A 23,353-nucleotide genomic window follows, 5' to 3' on the forward strand; every position below is an offset into this window, starting at 1 on the left:
AACAATAATAAATAACAATTGAACAGTTTTACAGTTTGTCTTTATTTCCCCCTTTTCCCACTCTCCCCACTTGTTTGTTGTTCAGTGAGAGAACTGAGCTTGAGCTTGTCCTGCCAGGATTTTAAATCTGGGCTGGAATGGTGTCAGGGCCAATCTCATACACATGTGCAGATGCTCATTGGTGAGCCTGGAACAAGGTCCAGGTCTGTATAGGATGGCATCTGGGTCCGGACTCGGACTGTGGTCCGCCTGTTAATGAGCAAAGACCTATACAGTCAGCACAGTTTCAAAGTGGATACCCAAGATGAGTGTCACCAATTCAACATCTGACCAAATGTCTCCCCTTCTATTCCTAAGCTATGATGTTGAGTTATGGCCAGAGTGTTTTGCAGAACATTATGATGTCACAGTAAAGCTGACCTTTGACCTTTTGGATATAAATTGTCATAATTTCATCCTATTAGATATTTGTATGAACTTAGTCATAATTAGCATATTAATTAGCACCTGGGACGTGCTCGTGGACGTGCTGACGTATTGCGGTAAGCGAGTTGTGTCATTTCCGGTGTTTCTGTGACAGCGTCTCTGTACTGCTCTGGTGAATTCTAGTAGCCTGTTTTCTCACTTCAGTTGCTTTAACGTCTACTTCCAGTCTTAACCCACACTGGTTCTGTTTAAGCACTTATAGCTCTCCTCCTTTCTACGACTTTCTTGCTAAGCTCTGAGCTGTTGTTTGCACATTACTAGCCTTGGTAGCTACATTAGCTTTACAGCTAGCGATGGCTTCTCCCTCTGCTCTTTCTTGCTCGGTGTGCCAAATGTTCAGTTATGCCTCTGCCTCCTTTAGTGACAGTGGTAATTGTAATAAGTGTCGCTTATTTGCTGCATTGGAGGCGAGGCTTAGTGAATTAGAAGCGCGGCTCCGCACCATGGAAAACCATTCAGTAGCTGCGGTAGTTAGCCAGCCCCCTGTAGCTGGTGTGGAGCCACATAGCATAGCCTTAGCCTCTGCTATCTGTCCTCCGGTAACTCCCGTTCAGCCGGGAGGTTGGGTTACGGTTCGCCAGAAGCACAGCTCCAAGCCGAAGCCCGCAGCTCACCACCAGCCTGTTCACGTTTCCAACCGCTTTTCCCCACTCAGCGACACACCCGCTGAGGATAAAAGTCTGGTTATTGGCAGCTCTATTCTGAGGAACGTGAAGTTAGCAACACCAGCGGCCATAGTCAAATGTATCCCTGGGGCCAGAGCGGGCGACATTGAATCTAATTTAAAACTGCTGGCTAAAGCTAAACGTAGATTCAGTAAGATTGTTTTTCATGTCAGCGTCAATGACACCCGGTAACACCAATCGGAGGTCACTAAAATTAATATTGCCTCGGTGTGTGAATATGCCAAAACGATGTCGGACTCCGTAGTTTTCTCTGGACCCCTCCCAAATCTGACCAGTAATGACATGTTTAGCCGCATGTCATCATTTAATCGCTGGCTGTCCAGGTGGTGTCTAGCAAACGATGTGGGTTTCGTTAATAATTGGCAAACTTTCTGGGGAAAACCTGGTCTTATTAGGAGAGACGGCATTCATCCCACTTTGGATGGAGCTGCTCTCATTTCTAGGAACCTGGCAAACTTTATTAGTAATTTAAATCCCTGACAACCCAGAGTTGAGACCAGCACTCAGAGTCGCAGTCCTATACGCCTCTCTGAGCTTCTAGTTCAGTTACCCAGCCATAGTTTTCATAGTTTTATACAAACGGTGTCTGTCCCCCAACCACCTAAATTATTTAAATCTAAAATTAAACAAAGAGGAGTTGTGCATAACAACCTCATAAAAATTAAAACCTCTTCTGTGACAGAAAGACAAAACAGGAGAATTAAATGTGGACTGTTAAATATCAGGTCTCTATCGTCTAAAGCAGTGTTAGTAAACGAATTAATATCAGATAATCATATTGATTTACTCAGTCTCACTAAAACCTGGCTGTGTCCAGATGAATATGTTAGTCTAAATGAATCCACTCCTCCCAGTCATAATAATACCCACATTCCTCGAGGCAGCGGCTGAGGAGGGGGAGTTGCAGCCATTTTTAACTCTAGTCTGTTAATCAGCCCTAAACCTAAACTAGATTTTAATTCATTTGAAAGCCTCGTTCTTAGTCTTTTACATCCGACCTGGAAAACCTCGCAGCCACTTTTATTTGTTATAGTATACCGTGCTCCTGGCCCGTATTCTGAATTTGTATCTGAATTCTCAGAGTTTTTATCCAGTTTAGTTCTTAAATCAGATAAAGTTATTATTGTAGGCGATTTTAACATTCATGTTGACGTTGATAATGACTCCCTGGCTACCGTGTTTATCTCATTATTAGACTCCATTGGCTTCAGTCAGGGTGTACATGAACCCACTCATTGTTTTAACCATACCCTCGATCTAGTTCTCACGTATGGAATTGAAATTGATAACCTAAAAGTCTTTCCACAGAATCCCTTGCTATCGGATCATTATCTGATTACTTTTGATTTCTTTTTACTCAATTACACGCCACTCAGCAACAGTTACTATACTAGATGTTTATCAGATAGTGCTGTCGCAAAATTTAAGGAAAAGATTACTCCGTCGTTAAATTCAATACCAAGTCCCTCAGTAACAGAGGTTTCCCGTACCGACTTTGATCATTTTGTCGATAGCGCCGTAGGCTCACTGCGAACAACACTTGACTCTGTAGCTCCTCTTAAAAAGAAGTTAAAAAAAGCAAAGAAAGTTCGCTCCTTGGTATAACTCACAAACCCGTAAGTTAAAACAAATATCGCGAAAATTTGAAAGGAATTGGCGATTAACCAAACTCGACGAATCTCATTTAATCTGGACAGACAGTCTCAAAACTTATAAGAGGGGCCTCCGCAATGCCAGAGCAAACTATTACCCAGCATTAATAGAAGAAAACAAAAATAACCCCAGGTTTCTTTTCAGCACTGTAGCCAGGCTGACTGAGAGTCAAAGCTCTATTGAGCCTTGTATTCCTTTAGCCCTTAGCAGTCATGATTTTATGAGCTTTTTTAATGACAATATTATCACTATTAGAGGCAAAATTCATGACCTCCTGTCCTCAGATAGTACCTATCTAACCTCAAACACAGCAGTAAAACCTAATATATATTTAGATTGCTTCTCCCCAATTTCTCTTCAAGAATTGACCGCAGTGATTTCTTCATCTAAATCATCAACGTGTCTCTTAGACCCCATCCCAACTAGGCTACTTAAGGAGGTCTTTCCTTTAGTTAACACTCATATATTAGATATGATCAATATATCGTATTAACAGGCTATGTACCACAGTCTTTTAAGGTAGCTGTAATTAAACCTCTCCTAAAAAAGCCCACCCTGGATCCAGAGGTGTTAGCCAACTATAGACCAATATCTAATCTTCCCTTTATGTCAAAGATCCTTGAGAAAGTAGTCGCAGACCAGCTGTGTGATTTTCTCCATGATAATAATTTATTTGAGGAATTTCAGTCAGGATTTAGAGTGCATCATAGCACTGAGACAGCACTAGTCAAAATTACAAATGACCTTCTCATTGCTTCAGACAAAGGACTTGTCTCTGTACTTGTTTTATTAGATCTTAGTGCAGCGTTTGACACAATTAACCATCAAATTCTACTTCTGAGACTGGAACACTTAATTGGCCTAAAGTCCAAGGTGGTCCCTAAAGTCTCCAAAAGTAGATCAGGAGCCAGAGCCTTCAGCTATCAGGCTCCTCTCCTGTGGAATCATCTTCCTGTTACGGTCCGGGAGGCAGACACTGTCTCCACATTTAAGACTAGACTTAAGACTTTCCTCTTTGATAAAGCTTATAGTTAGGGCTGGCTCAGGCTTGCCCTGTACCAGCCCCTAGTTAGGCTGACTTAGGCCTAGTCTGCCAGAGGACCCTCCTATAATACACCGGTCATCTTCTCTCCTTCTCTCTCTCTCTCTCTCTCTCTCATGTTCTATTACTGCATCTTGCTAACTCGGCCATTCTGGATGTCACTAACTCAGCTTCTTCTCCGGAGCCTTTGTGCTCCACTGTCTCTCAGATTAACTCATATCGCAGCGATGCCTGGACAGCGTGACGTGTGTGGTTGTGCTGCTGCCGTGGTCCTGCCAGATGCCTCCTGCTGCTGCTGCCATCATTAGTCATTAGTCATACTTCTACTGTTATTATACACATATGACTATTGTCACACATGTATACTGCCAGATATTAATACATACAGTACAGGCCAAAAGTTTGGACACACCTTCTCATTCAATGCATTTTCTTTATTTTCATGACTATTTACATTGTAGATTCTCACTGAAGGCTTCAAAACTATGAATGAACACATGTGGAGTTATGTACTTAACAAAAAAAGGTGAAATAACTGAAAACATGTTTTATATTCTAGTTTCTTCAAAATAGCCACCCTTTGCTCTGATTACTGCTTTGCACACTCTTGGCATTCTCTCCATGAGCTTCAAGAGGTAGTCACCTGAAATGGTTTCCACTTCACAGGTGTGCCTTATCAGGGTTAATTAGTGGAATTTCTTGCTTTATCAATGGGGTTGGGACCATCAGTTGTGTTGTGCAGAAGTCAGGTTAATACACAGCCGACAGCCCTATTGGACAACTGTTAAAATTCATATTATGGCAAGAACCAATCAGCTAACTAAAGAAAAACCAGTGGCCATCATTACTTTAAGAAATGAAGGTCAGTCAGTCCGGAAAATTGCAAAAACTTTAAATGTGTCCCCGCCGGAGTCGCAAAACCATCAAGCGCTACAACGAAACTGGCACACATGAGGACCAGGAAAGGAAGACCGAGAGTCACCTCTGCTTCTGAGGATAAGTTCATCCGAGTCACCAGCCTCAGAAATCGCAAGTTAACAGCAGCTCAGATCAGAGACCAGATGAATGCCACACAGAGTTCTAGCAGCAGACCCATCTCTAGAACAACTGTTAAGAGGAGACTGCGCGAATCAGGCCTTCATGGTCAAATAGCTGCTAGGAAACCACTGCTAAGGAGAGGCAACAAGCAGAAGAGATTTGTTTGGGCCAAGAAACACAAGGAATGGACATTAGACCAGTGGAAATCTGTGCTTTGGTCTGATGAGTCCAAATTTGAGATCTTTGGTTCCAACCGCCGTGTCTTTGTGAGACGCAGAAAAGGATGGATGGATTCCACATGCCTGGTTCCCACTGTGAAGCATGGAGGAGGAGGTGTGATGGTGTGGGGGTGTTTTGCTGGTGACACTGTTGGGGATTTATTCAAAATTGAAGGCACACTGAACCAGCATGGCTACCACAGCATCCTGCAGCGACATGCCATCCCATCCGGTTTGCGTTTAGTTGGACGATCATTTATTTTTCAACAGGACAATGACCCCAAACACACCTCCAGGCTGTGTAAGGGCTATTTGACCAAGAAGGAGAGTGATGGAGTGCTGCGGCAGATGACCTGGCCTCCACAGTCACCGGACCTGAATCTAATCAAGATGGTTTGGGGTGAGCTGGACCGCAGAGTGAAGGCAAAGGGGCCAACAAGTGCTAAACACCTCTGGGAACTCCTTCAAGACTGTTGGAAAACCATTTCAGGTGACTACCTCTTGAAGCTCATCGAGAGAATGCCAAGAGTGTGCAAAGCAGTAATTAGAGCGAAGGGTGGCTATTTTGAAGAAACTAGAATATAAAACATGTTTTCAGTTATTTCACCTTTTTTTGTTAAGTACATAAGTCCACATATGTTCATTCATAATTTTGATGCCTTCAGTGAGAATCTACAATGTAAATAGTCATGAAAATAAAGAAAACGCATTGAATGAGAAGGTGTGTCCAAACTTTTGGCCTGTACTGTACTTTCAACATATTGTACCACAGTAGCCAGAACTATAACTATAATATTATTACTTTCAACAATGTTGTTGTAAGCTACTGTCATTACCTGCATCTCTCTCTCTCTCTCTCTCTCTCTCTGTGTCTCATTGTGTTATGTGGATTACTGTTAATTTGTTATGCTGATCTGTTCTGTACGACATCTATTGCACGTCTGTCCGTCCTGGAAGAGGGATCCCTCCTCAGTTGCTCTTCCTGAGGTTTCTACCGTTTTTTTCCCCCCGTTAAAGGGTTTTTTGGGGGGAGTTTTTCCTTATCCGCTGCGAGGGTCATAAGGACAGAGGGATGTCGTATGCTGTAAAGCCCTGTGAGGCAAATTGTGATTTGTGATATTGGGCTTTATAAATAAAATTGATTGATTGATGATTGATAATTCATAAGTTATGGCCAAAAACATGATTTGTCAGGCCACAGTGACCTTGACCTTTGATCTTCGAATACCAACTTCTAATCACTTTGTCCAAACAGATGCTTGTGTCAAATTTGAGGAAATTTCCTCAAGGCCCTCTTGAAATATCACAAAATGAGACAAGACTGATGCAAGGTCATTCTTCATTTTTAAGTGGATGTTTTTGCCAAATCTGAAGACATTACTTTCATGGGGTTCTTGAGATATCACATTCAAGAGAATGCAATAGATGAGGTTACTGGGACCTTGAACTTTGACTTTTGATCACCAAATTCAAAACAGTTCATCCTTGACTCAAAGTGGATGAAGAAATTTGAAGAAATTCTCTTTTCTGTTCTTCAGATATCACGTTCATAGAAATGACATGGACGCAAGGTCACAGTGACCTTGACTTTTGACCATTTACCACCAAATCCTAATTAGTTCATCCTGGAGCCTGGGGAAAGATTGTGCCATTTGCAAAAATTCCCTCAAGGCATTCTTGAGATATGACGTTAACGTGAATACGACAGATGATGCCACAACAAGCTTGACCTTTAACCTATGACTCCAAAATCTAACCAGTTCATTGTTGAGTCCAAGTGGATGTTTGTACCAAATTTGAAGAAATTTGCTCATGGTGTTCTTGAGATATAGCACTCATGAGAATTGGATGAACGAACAGCCTGAAAACAATGTGCCTCTGGCCACAGCTATTGCCAGTACAGAGGCATAAAAATGAAACTAATTGATCTGACATGGTTCCTGTTAGATATGTCATTAGTTTATCTTGAATTCAGTTATATTGATTAACAATCTGAAATAGTTTTGTGTTTATATTCTTGTCTTTACTGCAGCTGCCTGTTAATGAAAGTCCACCTAAAATTAATTCCCTGCTTCAGTCCAGATGCTTACACTGTATATTTATGTTGTATTTCATAGATTTTAGTGTTAAAATGACTAATCTTTATCCTCATCATTTTTTTATTTTAAGTGCACTGATTTTTATTTGATTGTATTGCATATAAAGGGGTATAACGCCAGGGCCACACTGCCCGCGGAAGCGCAGCGCACCGAAATTCTCGCGCGCGCCGGAGCACCTCCGTTCACATCAGATGCGCATTCCTCCACGCCGTCGACAAGCGATTCTGCTCCCAGCTCTTGTTTTTCACTGCCTGGCTTGTCAGATTTGCTCGCGGCTGACGCCGCGAGCGAATCTGACAGACGCCGAACTGATCGCTGCAAATAGTGAGCCTGCCGCGGAGCTTCCCAGCGCGGCGCGGCCAGTGTGGACGACACAGTCGGTTAACATGGGCGCCAAAAGGAAACTGCCTTCTCTTCTCGGCGCTTTGAGGCTATTCGCGGCGCTTCCGCGGGCGGTGTGGCCCTAGCGTAAGGTAACTGTTCATTGTACCATTTGTTTGTGATGATTCCACTAAATTTATTGAATAATGTATCCATAACTTTCTTAACTGACAATTATATGGACATTTCTGGTCATGTCCGGGTAACTAAATAAAGCCTGTGTTGCTGCAGGTTGGCCACCAACAGCTGCTTATTTATTAAAACTGAAAAAAGCTTGTACTAAGACAGCAACAGTCAAATCAGGCTTTCTCAGTTATGAACATACAAAATAGAGTTTCTCATCACATCACAGAGCTGCATGTAGTGCTGACATGTTTTGACACAAATACAAGTCCTTTGATTTACCAACAGAAATTCTGGTCCCTCTGTCTCTGACCTTTTCTTTACTTCTCCCTCTCTCTGTCTCTCTCTCTGGCTCCAGCTGGAGGTCTCAGGCCTCCTGCAGAGAAAAAGCTGTTGCCTGTCTATTTTGGTGGGCAGGCTGGTGGAGAGCTGCTGGCAAGTTGGTCTGTCAAAGTGATCTTATCCACAGAACCACCCTAAACTCCTCCTTATACTCTCAGTGATGTAATTCAGAGTTGTTGTGGAACTAACTCCTCTCTGGACAGACAGTAAGAAACGACAGAGCTGAAAAAATTCTCCTGGGAATTATTATTATTTATGTACCTAACACTCTACTGACCATAAAGATATGAAGGCTGTGATTTTAAATACATTAGTTACCCACAGCACCCTCTTACTATTTAATGCTGTCTGGCTTCCTGACAAATTCTTACCAAAGAATGTTCACCAATGGATCAATTATTTCAAACTTTTGTATTGTATCACTGAGATTGGAACAGCAGACATTTTAGATTGATGTCATTCTTCCTGTCCCAGCAATCTATTTTCCAGCTATAGGTATATCGCTCCTGACCTAGTATTTATAACCCTGCTGTAACACCAAATGCACAAGTGTGACACTGTATAAAGTAAGGCCATTATTTTCAACGAAGAGTGTGCTTGCACTATCCTGAGCAACTGCGTGAAGCATAGCTGTGTGCACTGCCCTGAATTTCAGCCAGATTTTGTAGCCAAAGCTTAACTGAGTTGACCCTGGATGTGCGATGACATTATGGTATTAGAAAGGAGGGAAGTTATGACAGCACCAGTTTCACTGTAATAATCAAGATGAAAGAAAGTCAATCAATATCATGATCTCACAGCAGAACTAGGTTTCCTGGGTTTTCTTTCTTTAATTTACAGTTACATAGGATGCACACCACAATGCGATGCACTGTCAGAGCCAATATTGGCATAAAATACAGAAAATAGGCCCATAAAGAACAATGTTTAAGTTTGATGTTCCAAACTTTTCTTTGTTATATGTCAGAGCCAGTCAATGTGATATTGAAGGCAACAGCAAAGAAAGTTTTGACGAGGATGAAACAGGCCTACCTGATTGTAAAGATAGTGATTGACAGAAGAATACATTACAAATGAGACAGACACCGCAATGGCTTTAGCATCAGATGAGAGTGAGACTACTGCACCCCTTGCAGCTTCAGTATGAAATGAGAGCTCAATGTGCCTCTGACAGCTTGACAGCAGTTGTGATACCTGATAGTTTATGGAGTTAGAAAAATTTAAACAACTACTCAATACAATAATCTGTGTCCAGTGTTCTAGAATGTTTTGTTAAATTTCACTGTGTTCGAAATGATACATGTCCTCACTATGAAAGATGTTAAAATCTACCTGCTCTGTGATGCAGGAAAGGGGCTAATGTGTTTGTGTAATGGTGCTGCTCACACTGACACCAAAATGACTCGACAAAGTCATTAAAGGAATAGTGCACCCAAAAATGAAAATTCAGCCATTATCTACTCACCCATATGCTGAGGGAGGCTCTGGTGAAGTTTTAGTGTCCTCACAACACTTACGGAAATCCGAGGGGGGAGTGGGTAGCAGCACAACTGCACACCTAATGGCTGACGATGCCCCAGATTAAAACGTCCAAGAACACATAATTGAAACCACAAAATATCTCCATACTGCTCGTCCACAGTGATCCAAGTGTCCTGAAGCCCCGACATAAAAAGTTGTTTGGAAAAACGTCATTTGAACTCTGCAGCCTGCAGCTCTAACTGCCTTTCTGTGGACCGTGCTCACATGTGCGCGCTTGCGCCAGAGACCAACAAAAGCACATGAACACACATGAAGGCGGTGCCCATGTCTCACGGTCTCGTGCAGACACACATCAGTGCAGTGTACAGAGAGGCAGTTAGAGCTACAGGCTACAGTATATTTTCTCTGTAAGTAGAGTTTATTCCTTACAATATTCCCGTATCATCCCTCAGTTGTCTTCAAGTTGCTTGAATGTTTGTTTGTTTGTTTGTTTGTTTGTTTTTACTTGTCAACCTAACTACATTGCTCTGGCATAGTTTTATTGATCAAACAAGGTGTCAATCACAGTCACTCTGCTTAGACCAGCTGTCATTGGTCAAACAGGGAGGTGCACACTTCCCATTGGTTAAAGGTAGAAAGTCCCACCTCTCAGCGAGGAGCTTGTATTGCAAGATATTGATAAATGGTATGATGATCTTTGCAACTATATTTATAAAAAGACTGAATCTGGTGTGATTTTATTCAGGCCATCCCTGAAAAGAGGGCGACTCTCGAGGAAATATAAGCCTTATTGGAACACAGAGTTGAAGGTAATGTGGTTAGAAATGTTTTTCAACCCTCCTCATTTCTAAAGTGGGATGGTAAAGATGTGACAAAAAACAGCTGCTAAGAAATGAATTTAAAGTTAGACAACACAATTTTGATAGAAATCCGAGGGCTTGCAAAACAAAATGTGAGAGGGGGCTAGCTTTAAAAATAGAGCAGCTGCAAACAAATAACCCCCAATCATTTTGGAAAGTAATTAATGATTTGGGCCCTAAAAGAGTTAAATCTATCCCAGTGGAAGTGGTGTTAGAAAATGGATCCTCTGTTTTTGAGACTGATTGTGTTTTGAAAAAATGGGAAACAGACTTTGGGTTTTTATTTTCTGGAGGCAAAGTGGATGAATGGGACAATTTGTTCTTTGAAAGGATGACTGACTCTAAAAATGTTCTGGAGTGGAATATGCAGCAGGCCTCTAAAGTGCAACACACACCGCCGCCAGCGCGACGCTGTGGCCGTCAAGGGCCGCCACCCAACACACACTGGCAGTGGCACGCAGCGGCACCGTCAACATGTATTTCCCACCCCAGCCTGCTAGGTGGCTGTATGTACACTAGTTGCCAACAGTTGCCAACTGCTAGTAACAGAAGAAGAGGAAAAACTTTGAGGCAACAACAACTTGAATTTCATGGGTGAGTTTCTTGTCAAAGTCGTCTTATTAAAAATTTGAAACAACCGGAGTTGATCCTACGAGACGAGACGTACATAAAAGGCTTTCTCGCAGCGCCGCCATGAGCGCCGGCTGTGCTGGAAATAGAGCAGTGGGCTGAAGCAGAGCGGCACGGCACGTCGGCCGGCGCCAGTGTGGGTTGGTTCATAGAATATAATGGAGGTGGGCGTTTTGACGTGCGGCGCACAGCGGCGGTGTGTGTTGCACTTTATCCTCTCAACCCATTTTTAAATGCTAGTGTAATCTGAGTTATCGTATTACATTTATTTTGAGAGGTTGGTTTTGTATTTCACTGTTTGAACATGACTGTTAGGGTCATTGTGGGGATAGTCATTGTTGTGGGATTGATGCATCATTACTATTGTTATAGGGTGATTTTGGTTCCTACCTGTGGGGTGTGTAAGAAATGAAAGACAACTGTAGCCGATTATTACCCACAGCCCGTGAGACTGGAGTATTAAATCTTCTAGTATCACAGATGTGGAAGTTAAAGGTGCAACTGACAGACTTAAATTGAGAAAAGCAACAGGTGTTGATAATATAACAAATGAATTATTGAAAATACCTTATTTATTTCAAATTTTGGTTAACTTCTTTTACACCTGTTTTGAGCTCCAGTTGGTCCCTTCTGTTTGGCTTAAAGCTATAATAAAACCAATCCCTAAATCCAATAATAATGAATTTAGAGTACCTATGAATTATAGGGGGATAAGCCTTCTTAGTTGTGTCGATGAACTTTATTCAAGCATTCTTAATCAGCGTTTATATCATTATCTGGAATCATCTAGTCTGCTAGTAGATGAACAAAATGGCTTTCGCAAAAATAGAGCCTGTATTGATCACATACATTCTTTATGTACTATTGTTTATGCTAGAATTAAGGAAGGGAGGGCTACTTTTTGTTGCTTTATTGATTTTCATAAAGCCCTTGACTGTATAGATCATAATTTGCTTCACCTGAAATTACTGAAAGATGGTAGGCTATAGATGGGAAGTTTTATTATGCTTTGAAATCTCTTTACCAAAATCCAGTGGCCTGTGTTCAACTCAGTGAATGCCGAACAGGCTGGTTTCCAACTTTATTTGGTGTTAAACAAGGGGACTTGTCGCCATTTATATTAATGATTTTAGTGTTGGAAATCAAGCAGTCAAATATTGGTGTTAGTTTAGGTGATATCACCGTTGGCACTTTACTGTACGCAGACGATATAGTCCTCCTTGCAGAATCTGAGATTGATCTCCAAAATGTATTGAATATTGTTTATAGTTGGTGCAATAATTGGAGAATGAAGATAAATAATGACAAATCTCAGGTCATGTAATGGCCACTCCTGGGCAAGAGAGCTTGCTGGGGTGTTTGAAGAAGCAGATCTTCTATATGTATATAGAAATAGATTACCTTGCAGTGTTAAGCAGATCAAAGCATTATTATTTGCTAATTATAAGCAGAGATGGGCCGAAGAGGTCTTATATAAGCCTAAATTGAGAACATTTTGTACGATAAAATCCATCTATCAGCCAGAGCGCTATGTCACTCTTAACCTGACCAGAGCTTTGAGATCTGTCTGCGCCCAGTTGAGATGTGGTATCTTACCTCTGGCAGTGGAAACCGGTCGTTTTTATTCTGTTCCAGAAGAAGATAGGAAGTGTCAACTATGTGATCTGGGGTGGTTGAGGATGAAATGCATTTTCTGTTTTATTGTCCATTATACCATGATCTTAGACATGAATTTTTTTGTAAAATTGCAGCTGAATGTTCTCATTTACTTCTTATGTCCAATGAGTCAAGACTTCTTTTTTTGTTTACAAATAAGGTCTTTCATCTAGCTCAATTTATCTGGAATGCCTTCCAGTTGCGTAAGAAGACTCTTTATGTTTAAAGGCGTTAAAGACTCTAGTCTATGGTTATTTTAACTAAGCTGTTTCTGCTTGGCCTTTTGCCTTCACCACTGTGGTCAAATGTTTTGAGCCATTTATGTACTAAGTATCCTGTCTTGAACCTGTTTTGTTTTTGTAGTGTCTTATAAGTCCATGTGGGCTGGGCATTTAAATTCGGTGCACGACACTCTTCTAAAATAAAAATCAATCAATCAAAAAAAAAAAAATACTCATAGGCGCAGGAATGACACGAGCAGACGACAAAGAGAAACAAGTGAAATTACACAATGTCTACAGTGAGAAATGTTGATGTAAACACAAAGCTAACACTCCGAGATACTCGCGGGAGACATGAGGGAGGAACCGAGGACTTGTGCGATGGGGGTTTTACTGCGTTTATCAATGTCTTGATGAGTTAATGCTAACGCAGCTAGCGATGTTAGCTCGTGCTACAGATGATATCGGCGCCTGCCATGTAAAATGTGTGCTTCCCTCTATACCACACTAACTTTTTTTTTTAAATAATTTTATTTAACAGAGACCATGTGTTATAAACATTAATCTCGAATCACAAGAAGAGATGCGTAACACCAGATTTAGCTGACAGCTAGTTTCCATCTGCGGTCCCACATAAAATAACAAATAACAAAAAAAAAACAACAATAAGTCATATCCCACCAACTAAAGTGCTTATGATTCATACCACCCTCCCATGACCCACTAAAGTGCTGCATCTATCCCCCCAACCACCCCACCCATCCCAAACACCCCTCCCCCCAGTAGCTCCACACAGTTATAAACTCGGATCACAAATGAGAACGTTATGATGCATCCAGATCAGTGCACATTTGTTTACTCAGAATGTATTTTTTTAAGTCTCTAGAAAAGTCCTTAATGCTAACACAGATTTTCAGGTCTGTGGGGAGCTTGTTCCATTCTCTTATTCCCTTATAGGAGAAGGATGATTGGGCAAAAGCTGTTTTACATTTGGGGATACTGCACTGCACTTTTTTTCCCCCCGTTAAAGGGTTTTTTGGGGGGAGTTTTTCCTTATCCGCTGCGAGGGTCATAAGGACAGAGGGATGTCGTATGCTGTAAAGCCCTGTGAGGCAAATTGTGATTTGTGATATTGGGCTTTATAAATAAAATTGATTGACTGATTGACTGTCCCCTTGAGCTTGATCGAGTGGCTCTGTTTGACTGCTCCAAAGTGAGCTGAATGAATTTTTTAAGTGGGAGAGGTGCAGTACCATGGACAATTTTAAAAACCTGCCTGGGATTGGAATACATCAGGAAGTTCTCAAAGTTCATCATGTTATGTTTAGCGAGTATGTTACAGTGATGATACATTCGCATTTTCTTATCAAATGTTTTCGGCGCTCGCTTGTAGAGCGATACAAGTGACATAAGAGTTGTACGATTTGTTTGGGACCAGCAAGTTATACAATATAAGAAGTAGGACAAAATCATAGCATGCAGAAAGGTCTTAGCTGCCTCATCTGTGAGAGAGTTTCTTATATATCTAAAAGTAACTAGGTTATATTTCAAGGTGTGGCTCATCCTTTTTATGTGTTTTTTAAAACTGAGAGTTGGATCTAATGTTAGGCCCAGATACCTGAACTCATCAACAGTTTTTATTTTCTCTCCAAACACAGTTCCATCTGGAGGAACCTGACCTGCCCTACCTTTTTGTTTAATCATAAAAAACATGGTGGCTGTTTTCCCTACGTTAAGGGCGAGACATGAGTCCTGGAGCCACTTTGCCACTTTCTCCATGACAAGAGATAATTTTTCTGCCACTTGTGCAGCATCCTTCCCATGTGTGTAGATGACTGTGTCATCTGCATACATCCCGATGTTCACATCATCACATACTGATGGAAGATCATTAATATATAAACTAAAGAGTAATGGGCCTAAGACTGAACCCTGTGGAACTCCCATGGTACACGCTCTTGACGGTGACATTACATTATTTACCCGCACACACTGAGTATGACCTGACAGATATGACTTGAACCAGTTAAGAGTATTCATGGACAGTTTGTATTTGGACAGCTTTGACAGAAGTATAGAATGATTAACCGTGTGAAAAGCCTTTTGCAAGTCCAAAAACACTCCTCCTACAACTCCTCCTTTGTCTAGATTGATTTTAATGTTATCAATGAAGTAGCAGCACGCTGTTTCTGTTGAATGATTAACTCTGAAGCCGTACTGCATAGGATGCAGAAGTGCCTCAGAGTCCAGTCCAAACTTACTCGTAAGTGTAAAATGCTACAGTTGTTTTGCCTCGAGGTCGTTGCTGTTTGTATTTGTGTTAGTAGTGTACTGTATACTTTTTCACCATTACAGTTGGTTATGGATGTTATTAATGATGAATAGTCAAGCGTAACACAGTGTGTGTACTGGTGTAGACTACAGTTTCAAATAAGGATAGACCGATACATCGGCCGGCCGATATATCGGGCCGATATTTGAGTTTTTTACTTGTATCGGCATCGGCCGATACGCGCGTGGGTTCGCGGATTTATTTTTCCCTGGCATGATTTACAGACAGGCATCCACGGGCAGCTCTGTGTTGCCGGAAGACCCTGCAGCGCACATGCAGCGAATCCTACTGTGTGCAGTAGTTGTTGTTTTATTTATACTTCAGCTTAAGTATTTGTTTATTTTATAAAGACATTACTGGAAGATTTAAGAGGACTGAACTCTTTTTTTATTTGAATGTATAATAATAATAATATTCTACCTGTTCTACCTCAACTTTCCATCTTGTTTTAGTATTTTTTACTGTTCAATAAATGTTTCTTATTTTAAACTTGAGACCTGTAATATTTGTTATCATGGTGTCATTTTTTTTATGTAAATTGAGGGAGCAAAAGCAGTATCGGCCCCAAATATCGGCTCAAGAAAATCGGCAGTCCATAATCGGTCATTGGCTATGGGTGATGGAAAAAAATCGGTATCGGCATCGGCCCTAAAAAATCCATATCGGTCTATCCCTAGTTTCAAAATATGCGTGTTAATAGCATACATGATTTTGTTATTCATAGTTAAGTTGAAAAATGTTAAAGAAATGGTTAAAAACATTAACTTTGTAGTTCAAAAGGAAATGCATATTATTTGTAGTTGATTAATATACTTAATAATCACGTTATGGATTCAAAGGCTAATAATTCATGATATGAAATGTAAAGACAGGATAAAGTATTCTATGCTGAGAAAAACTGTACAGTTAAAAGCTATTCATCTGCTCACTTTGTGTTACTGTGATGTATTTATGTGATATTGATTATGGCCATAAAACATTTGAAGTTAATGATGCAAAATAGTAATAGCTCTGTTTCTACACAGGTGAGGTTTTTGAGATCCTATGGAAAATTACATATGGATTTGAGATTCTACCTGATGAGAGAGACGGCGAGCCACCCATGAACCTGATCTCTGCCTTGACCCAAGGAGTTGGATCAAGATCACCTTTTAACCGCAGGAGCCCATCCATTCTTCCATCACCATCACTTGAGCGTCACACTCCAGTGTGGTAGTAGTATCATGACGACCTTTTCCACTTGACTTCTGACTTAAATAGTGCATTTGTCACAATAAAGGATTAAAACTAAACTGAACAGTTTATAACAGAAGGAACAAAACTGAACTTGAACTTGAATAAGACAACCAGTGGAACTCTGTTATTTTTTTTTGTCAGGGATGCTTTGATTCGTCTTTGTATTATTTTCTGGTAATGTTACCTTGTGAAGCATTGAACTAACTGTGTTTAAAGGGTTAACATCTGAGTGCCAAGCTACAGACTAAGGAGGGGAGAACAGTGCAAACTTCATAATCCAGCCCAGTTCCCCAGTGTTAGTCTGTACTTCCAAGGAGAGTAGTTTCTACTTACACACTAAGGAGGGGAGAACAGTACAAACTTCATAATCCAGCCCGGTTCCCCAGTGTTAGTCTGTACTTCCACGGAAAGTAGTTTTTTAGAATGAGCCGTTTATATCAACATAGAAAGCATGTCTTTGTTTATGGAGATTGCCATGTTGCACTGTCATGTTGCTACAGTAGCCCAATACAGAGCCCTGCATCAGGTACCCAAACCAAAAAAGCTGTGAATCGGGAAAAAAAAAAAAAAAGATACATGTATAAATTCACGGGAAGATGCACGTGTACAAATGAACTACACGTGGGCAGGCAGCAGATGTGAACAAAAACATAGCTTTTATATTTCAGAATAAAACAAATTAAATAGATGTGCAGTATATGTGTAATATTTTGACATCTAAATCACTATTATTAAGCCGCAGTTCCTTTTATTTTGAGTCAATGACATAAGTCAAATGTTTGACCCTGTCATCACATTTGTCACTGACGTGGAGGACTCCAGCAATGAAACTTTGCAGCCCAATGATAAGGTGGCAGCCTACATCCAGTTCAAGACACCCAAGGAGGATACTTTTGAGGTTTTCTGGTGGTGGAAGGAGCATGCTAAAATATTTCCTAACCTGGCAGTAATTGAGCAGAATGCTTTCAACATTCCAGCATTAAGTAAGCATTAAGGCCAGTGAAAGAGACTTTTCCTCAGCTGGAGCTGCAGCTTTGACTCAGACATAATGACGTTTAATGGGTTGGATCTGGTATTGAGCTTTACAGGTATGGGCGGGTGTGGGTTTTCAAAAATGGACCCCTGCAGGACTCTGGCCCAGAACAGACAGACCAAACACTGGCTCCACACAGGGCCATTTGTGTTTATGTGTTTTCATGACAGCCACCTACTAAGAAACCCAACTGCAATGAGCAGCAACGAAGTTACACTGAACACCTCCTGAACATCTGGATCTTATGTTATCTGAGAAGAAAGTTTACCACACATTAGCATGTGTTGGATTAGCTGCCTGAAGCGATATGCCAAACTGTGTCAGAAATACATGGATTTGTGACATGAAACTGTATTATTCAGTGTTTTTACCAGTTTAAATTACAGGCTCTGTTTGTTATAGAGACGAAGAGACCTCTGTGGATAATTCAGCTCCTGATGAAACCCACCCGGACAATGAACACTGAAGGAATTCTAACCACGGCAAGTTTTAACTGGTTGCAATCTGCATTTCACCTCTAGATGCCACCATATCCCCCTTAATCTTAAATACTTCACCTTTAACCAGAGTGTTCATGTTTCTGTGTACATGCATGTCCTGTTTAACAGCTCTATAAGTAATAATGACAGGACTGATAATGATACTAGGAACAGCGCTAGGGAGAGACAGACTCACCCAGCATCAGTCACTTACAGTGGATTTTACAGTAAGCTGCATGTCCGTAACCATTAAATTGAATCCAACCCATTCTGACACATATTGTTTAGTTGTTGATGACGAGTGGGAAGGAATGTGTCAGAATATGTCAGAATGTCGACTTATGGATACCTGCAGACTACACAACCCAGACAATAGAGAATGTTGCTACTGCTGAGCATATCACAAAATATACTCTCACATTGACTATTTTCTGATCAATAGCTCACTTACGCACATAGCAATAGAATCCAGGATCAATAGTATTATTATTTCGGACCAAGCACAAACTAATAATGGGAATAAACCCATATACCCTGCCTGGATAGCATCTCACTGCCTCACTCCTGAAACTTTGAACAAGAATGGGTATCCTTTCTGGAAACCAACAGCACCCCTAAAATAACTGCAAATACTCTCCTGGAAACAACAAAAGCAGTTTTATGAGGTAGAACAATAGCACACTCGAAAATTCACGAGAAATATTTCTGCAGCAGGAGGTGAACAGACTGAATCACTGCATTTTGACTGACAAAGTGACGTACTCACTGTGGGCACAGGCTGCCCACAGGGATGTGTTCTTTCTCCTGTACTATTCTCTCTGTTTACCACTGAATTTATGATCAATGAGATATATTTTAGATTGTTGGTCAAATATAGTGTCACACCAGCAAGTTAGAAATTAATGTGGTCAAGACTAAAGAATGGATTATTTGCACAAAGCAGGGTCTGAGGACAGAGCCACTTGATGGCCAACATGTTGAAACTGTGGAAAACTTAAAATACCTTGGTACAGTCCTGGTACAGTTCTGAGGTCTCATTTTTTTAAATAGTGCATAGGATCCAAAGATGTATGTAGGTACAAATGCCAAAAATACAATGCGCAAAAAAATATTTTATATATTATAATATATATATTATAATTTTCTACAATCAGGCTTCCACCTCAACATCTGCATCGCCAATCTCCCATCCCAAAAATGTTCGTAACCATAGGTCAAAGTTTCTTCCATCAAGTCTGTTTTTACAGATTGCAACTTTTCCATGGGAAGTACCATATCCCTCACTCAGGTCTCGTTTTGTGTGCATGCAATGTTTATAAATGAGACCCCTGGACTTCCATATAAGTTTCTCTGACAATACTGAGTTTATTTTAAAGAGATGCTCACAGTGATTCAATTTTAGGAAACTCAGCTGCCTTGGTATTAGCCAGAAGATTTTAGAATTAGTGTACAAAACTATGTTTGAGAGTATTTTAACCTCTCACTTCTCAGCCTGGTATTGTCATCTTAACTGTACATCCAAGAATAAACTCTCTGGGGTTGTGACAATGGCAAGTAAAAGGGCCACAAAAGCCCTTGACCCAACTCTTTACAGAAAGGACAGGGAAGAAAGCAAGGACTATTTTGGCAGATAGCTCCCACCCACTCCTTAGCCAGTTTGAGCTCTTGAACTCCAGGAGGCGTTATAGAATCCCTCTGGCAACTAAAAATATTTCTAAGAAGTCCTTCATCCCATCAGCTTATGCCATCATTATCCTTAACTAAAAAAAGTGACTGATGAGTGAGTTTTAAACCATAGACAGACAATGAGCTGATTTAATGTGTTAAGTGTTTAAATTACCTTGTTTGTTTATGTTTGTTTGCTATTTGAGCCAAAGACAAATTCCTGGTGGACAATAAAGATATATTCTATTTCTAAATTGTCAACATTTTTAGTTCATGTCAAGATGACAGTCTGATGCTGCTATACTGTATAACCTCTTCACATATAGTTCCTGGTAAATGATATGGTATAACCTTTCATGCATCACTGGTGAATTTGATTTAGGAACATGAGTGTCTTACATCTTTTTTACACATCGTCATGAAAATTCTAGAATACAAAGGGAAAGGGACAGTTCAGCAGTTGGGGGTAATGTAACATTCATGGGTGCCAATTGCTTACCTGCAAAATGTATTTATTTATAGCAGTCTGTTAATAGAATGACATAATCATAGCAGGAGTCTGACTGCTTTAACAGCACTCTTGCAGGACTCTTTGAACTCTCCCTGCAGGAGCCTTGTGGGAGTAGCTGGGTCACCGGGGAGATCTATGTCACCTGGTCTAGTTGCAAGACTATTCACCTTATTCCTAGCCCCCATGATACATTGCATAATTATGAAGGTGACTTCCGGTACTGAACTGGAACCAGCATTCACCAATGGTAACAGTTAGCTAATAGTACGGTAATACTCTTACCCAGAGCAGTTAGGAAATTATAGCTGCTGTGCAGCAATGGTCGGGGCCGGGCAATTTTAGGTAAAATTAGGCAATTCTGAGCAACACACACACACTAAAACCAAGCATATCACAACATAGAAGTTACATCATATAATTATGGCATGCCCTTCAAATTGTGGATGAGTGGCTGAAGTGATCAGACTCATAATATACAAAGGAAAGAAAAAACTCAAGAACAAGAAAGTAAGAATAACATTAACTGCTAGCAATTATGAACAAACTGGCCTGATCTAACATAAAGCTAAACATTATCCATGGTGACAAAGATGAAAACATTTTTTAAAATGTAAAAGTAGCTATTGGATAGACTCTGCATATTGACTGATAGCTAAGCCAAATAAACAGGGAAAAGAGACAAGGGATAACAGGGAAAAGTGTTGATAAAGAGTATTTGTCTCTCCACAAAACTGCCTGGATCATAATTATTTTAACCTTGGTAGTCTCTAATCCACATAGCATGATGCCTGAACATAGGATTTTCACATTAGAATGTCTGTTCTGCCTTAGCTGAGGCTTGAACTCACAACTTCTGAGACTGAGGTCCATCTTCTATCTCACTGAGCTAATTGGCAAGTGACAGTTCATGTGTGGCTTCACAGATTGACTAAGCCAAGCATCAGGGTGCCAGACAGTAGCCATCCATGCCATGGAAAAGCAAATTTCAAAGTGAAAGTTCCAAAGCTGTAGCACATACGGTTGATTTGTTATGAATTTTCAAAGTTTTGAAATTTAGAGGCTTGCTGTATCATCAGGACTATTGTCTTGTGTTTCCAGTTAAGGACATCTGGCATGGGACTGGACCTTTGGGTAGATTTCTCATATGGAAATGTTGCACGAGCTGAGGCTTGAACTCACAATCTTCAACACCAAGAACCATCCTCTATCTCACTGAGCTAATTGGCAAACAGAATTTCAAAAATTCAAAATGCTGTAAAAAAAATCGGTCTTTGAGATAAAATTCTGATATTTTCCAAACATCATCTACCATGACTCCAAAATCTTGTCTTTTTTTTAATAACATTGAAAATGTATTTTGCAAGAATTTGCAAGTATATGTTTACAATACTGTTTACAGTCAAACATTTTGATGCACTGTAGGCTCAGTTTTTGATAAATCAAAAATCTGTGTGGATTGTTTGTGTAGGACAGTCTGAAGATGCTCTGTAGCAAGTTTGGTGTCAATTGAGCAAAAATTGTGGGAGGAGACAGGTTTTTAGTTTTACAGTTTTTGAAAAAAAAAAAAACCAAAACAGAGTGATGGACTTCATAATTTGCATTAGGTTTAAATGTACAAACATTTCTTCAGTACTGGGGCTACATTTTGGTGAAAGTTGCAAATCTGTGGCACATATGGTTGATTTGTTGTGAATTTTCAAAATTTTGAAATTTAGAAGCTTGCTGTAGCGCCACCATCAGGACTATTGGCCTGTTTTTGCAGTTGAGGCAATCTGGCATGGGACTGGACCTTTGTGCAAAGTTTGGTGATTTTTCGCACATGGGAAGTATGATTTCCTCGGAAGAAGAAGAACATGCAGCAAAACAATAGTGTCCTGGCAGCTTAGGCTGCCCGGCCCCTAATAAAGCATGGAACACACCACCTGTTACACATGAGACGTGAAAACATGTTCATGCCTCTGCCACCTCTGACAGCCATCTCAAAGCATTGGTTGTTTTTCTTTTGAACCAAGGGCATTAGCGACTGGCTTGCCTTGCTATGTTAATGTTTTGTTAGACCCTAGGGTCCAAGTGTAGCAGGTCACCAGGGGTAGTTACAGCAGTAATGGGCGATATGATCAAACTACTGCATCACAACATTTCTTTGGGTTTTGGCAGTATCGCAGTGCATCACAGCACCTCTTGAAATATCTGGTTTGGGCATTTTACATACATCTATAACCACCTATTGAAGGCATCACCACCAAGAGCCCATGGCATGACAGTGCATAGAGTTAACATCATGCAAAAAATCAACAACAGTGCACTCTATTATTCAGTACAGCCGCCAGCACTTACTTAAAATCTATTATATATGGCTTAATAAATCCAATCCATTCTTTCCAACTTTTTTAAATAAGGCTGTCTTGAGTCTCAATTCAAAGGTTAATTTTTACATAACAAAAATTTCAGGCATCACATTTGAACAACCAGTAAAAGTGGGTGGTTCTTGATTAAACCTTTATTACGTGATTGCTTTTTTGCTGGCAACCATCATCATTCCAAAAATGTACATATTGGAGAGGCAAAGGAGCTGCTGTGATGTCCTTCCCATGTATAGGACCTGAAAACTAAAATCAATCTTAATATTTTTAAAGTGTTAAACATTATCTTAAATTTAATAAGAATAACTTTATTCATCCCCAAGGGGAAATTCAATTTTCTGCCAGCTCATCTATTATATGTCAAAGAATTATAAAGCCTGATGGCTATCTTACTCAGTTAGTCAAGAGCCCTACTCATGTACAAGGTCATGCTCTTGACCTTATTTTTTTTATATATATAATTATTTTATTTTCATTTCTCAAACAACAAAAATTTCACGGTTGATACACGATACACGATTATAATAAAAACATCCAAAACGAGAAAACAAACGAACGAAAGAACAAACAAAAACCCAGACACAAACAACACCAAACAAAACAATTACACAAAAAAATAAATAAAAACACAACACAAATTTATAACAGAACCACAGCAAAAACAAACAAGCTCAACCTTCTAATTTCATGTCCTTTATCATTACATTAATCTCTATCATCCAGCGAATTAAATTTACTCATGTTAAACAGTTTAATAGATGTCCCTTGTTTTAAGCCATGCTATTTATTTATCCTACTGAATAAATTAAATATAACA

At 40.2% G+C, this 23,353-nt stretch overlaps 1 protein-coding gene across 3 annotated transcripts in view; it reads right to left on the reverse strand.

Annotated features, from left to right (window-relative positions):
- LOC125902789 (cadherin-12-like) overlaps positions 1 to 23,353 on the reverse strand; it is a 286,220-nt gene that overhangs the window by 235,485 nt on the left and 27,382 nt on the right. Inside the window, exon 1 of one of the 3 annotated variants that reach the window (XM_049599392.1) lies at positions 9,534 to 9,863. The exons of the other annotated variants lie outside the window; for them this stretch is intronic. The gene's annotated coding sequence lies outside the window, so the exon portion shown is untranslated. Of the gene's footprint in view, positions 1 to 9,533; positions 9,864 to 23,353 lie in introns of those variants that run through there. 3 annotated transcript variants of the gene reach the window in all.

The sequence above is a fragment of the Epinephelus fuscoguttatus genome, linkage group LG15 (genome assembly GCF_011397635.1).
Source record: "Epinephelus fuscoguttatus linkage group LG15, E.fuscoguttatus.final_Chr_v1".
Classification (NCBI taxonomy): domain Eukaryota; kingdom Metazoa; phylum Chordata; class Actinopteri; order Perciformes; family Serranidae; genus Epinephelus; species Epinephelus fuscoguttatus.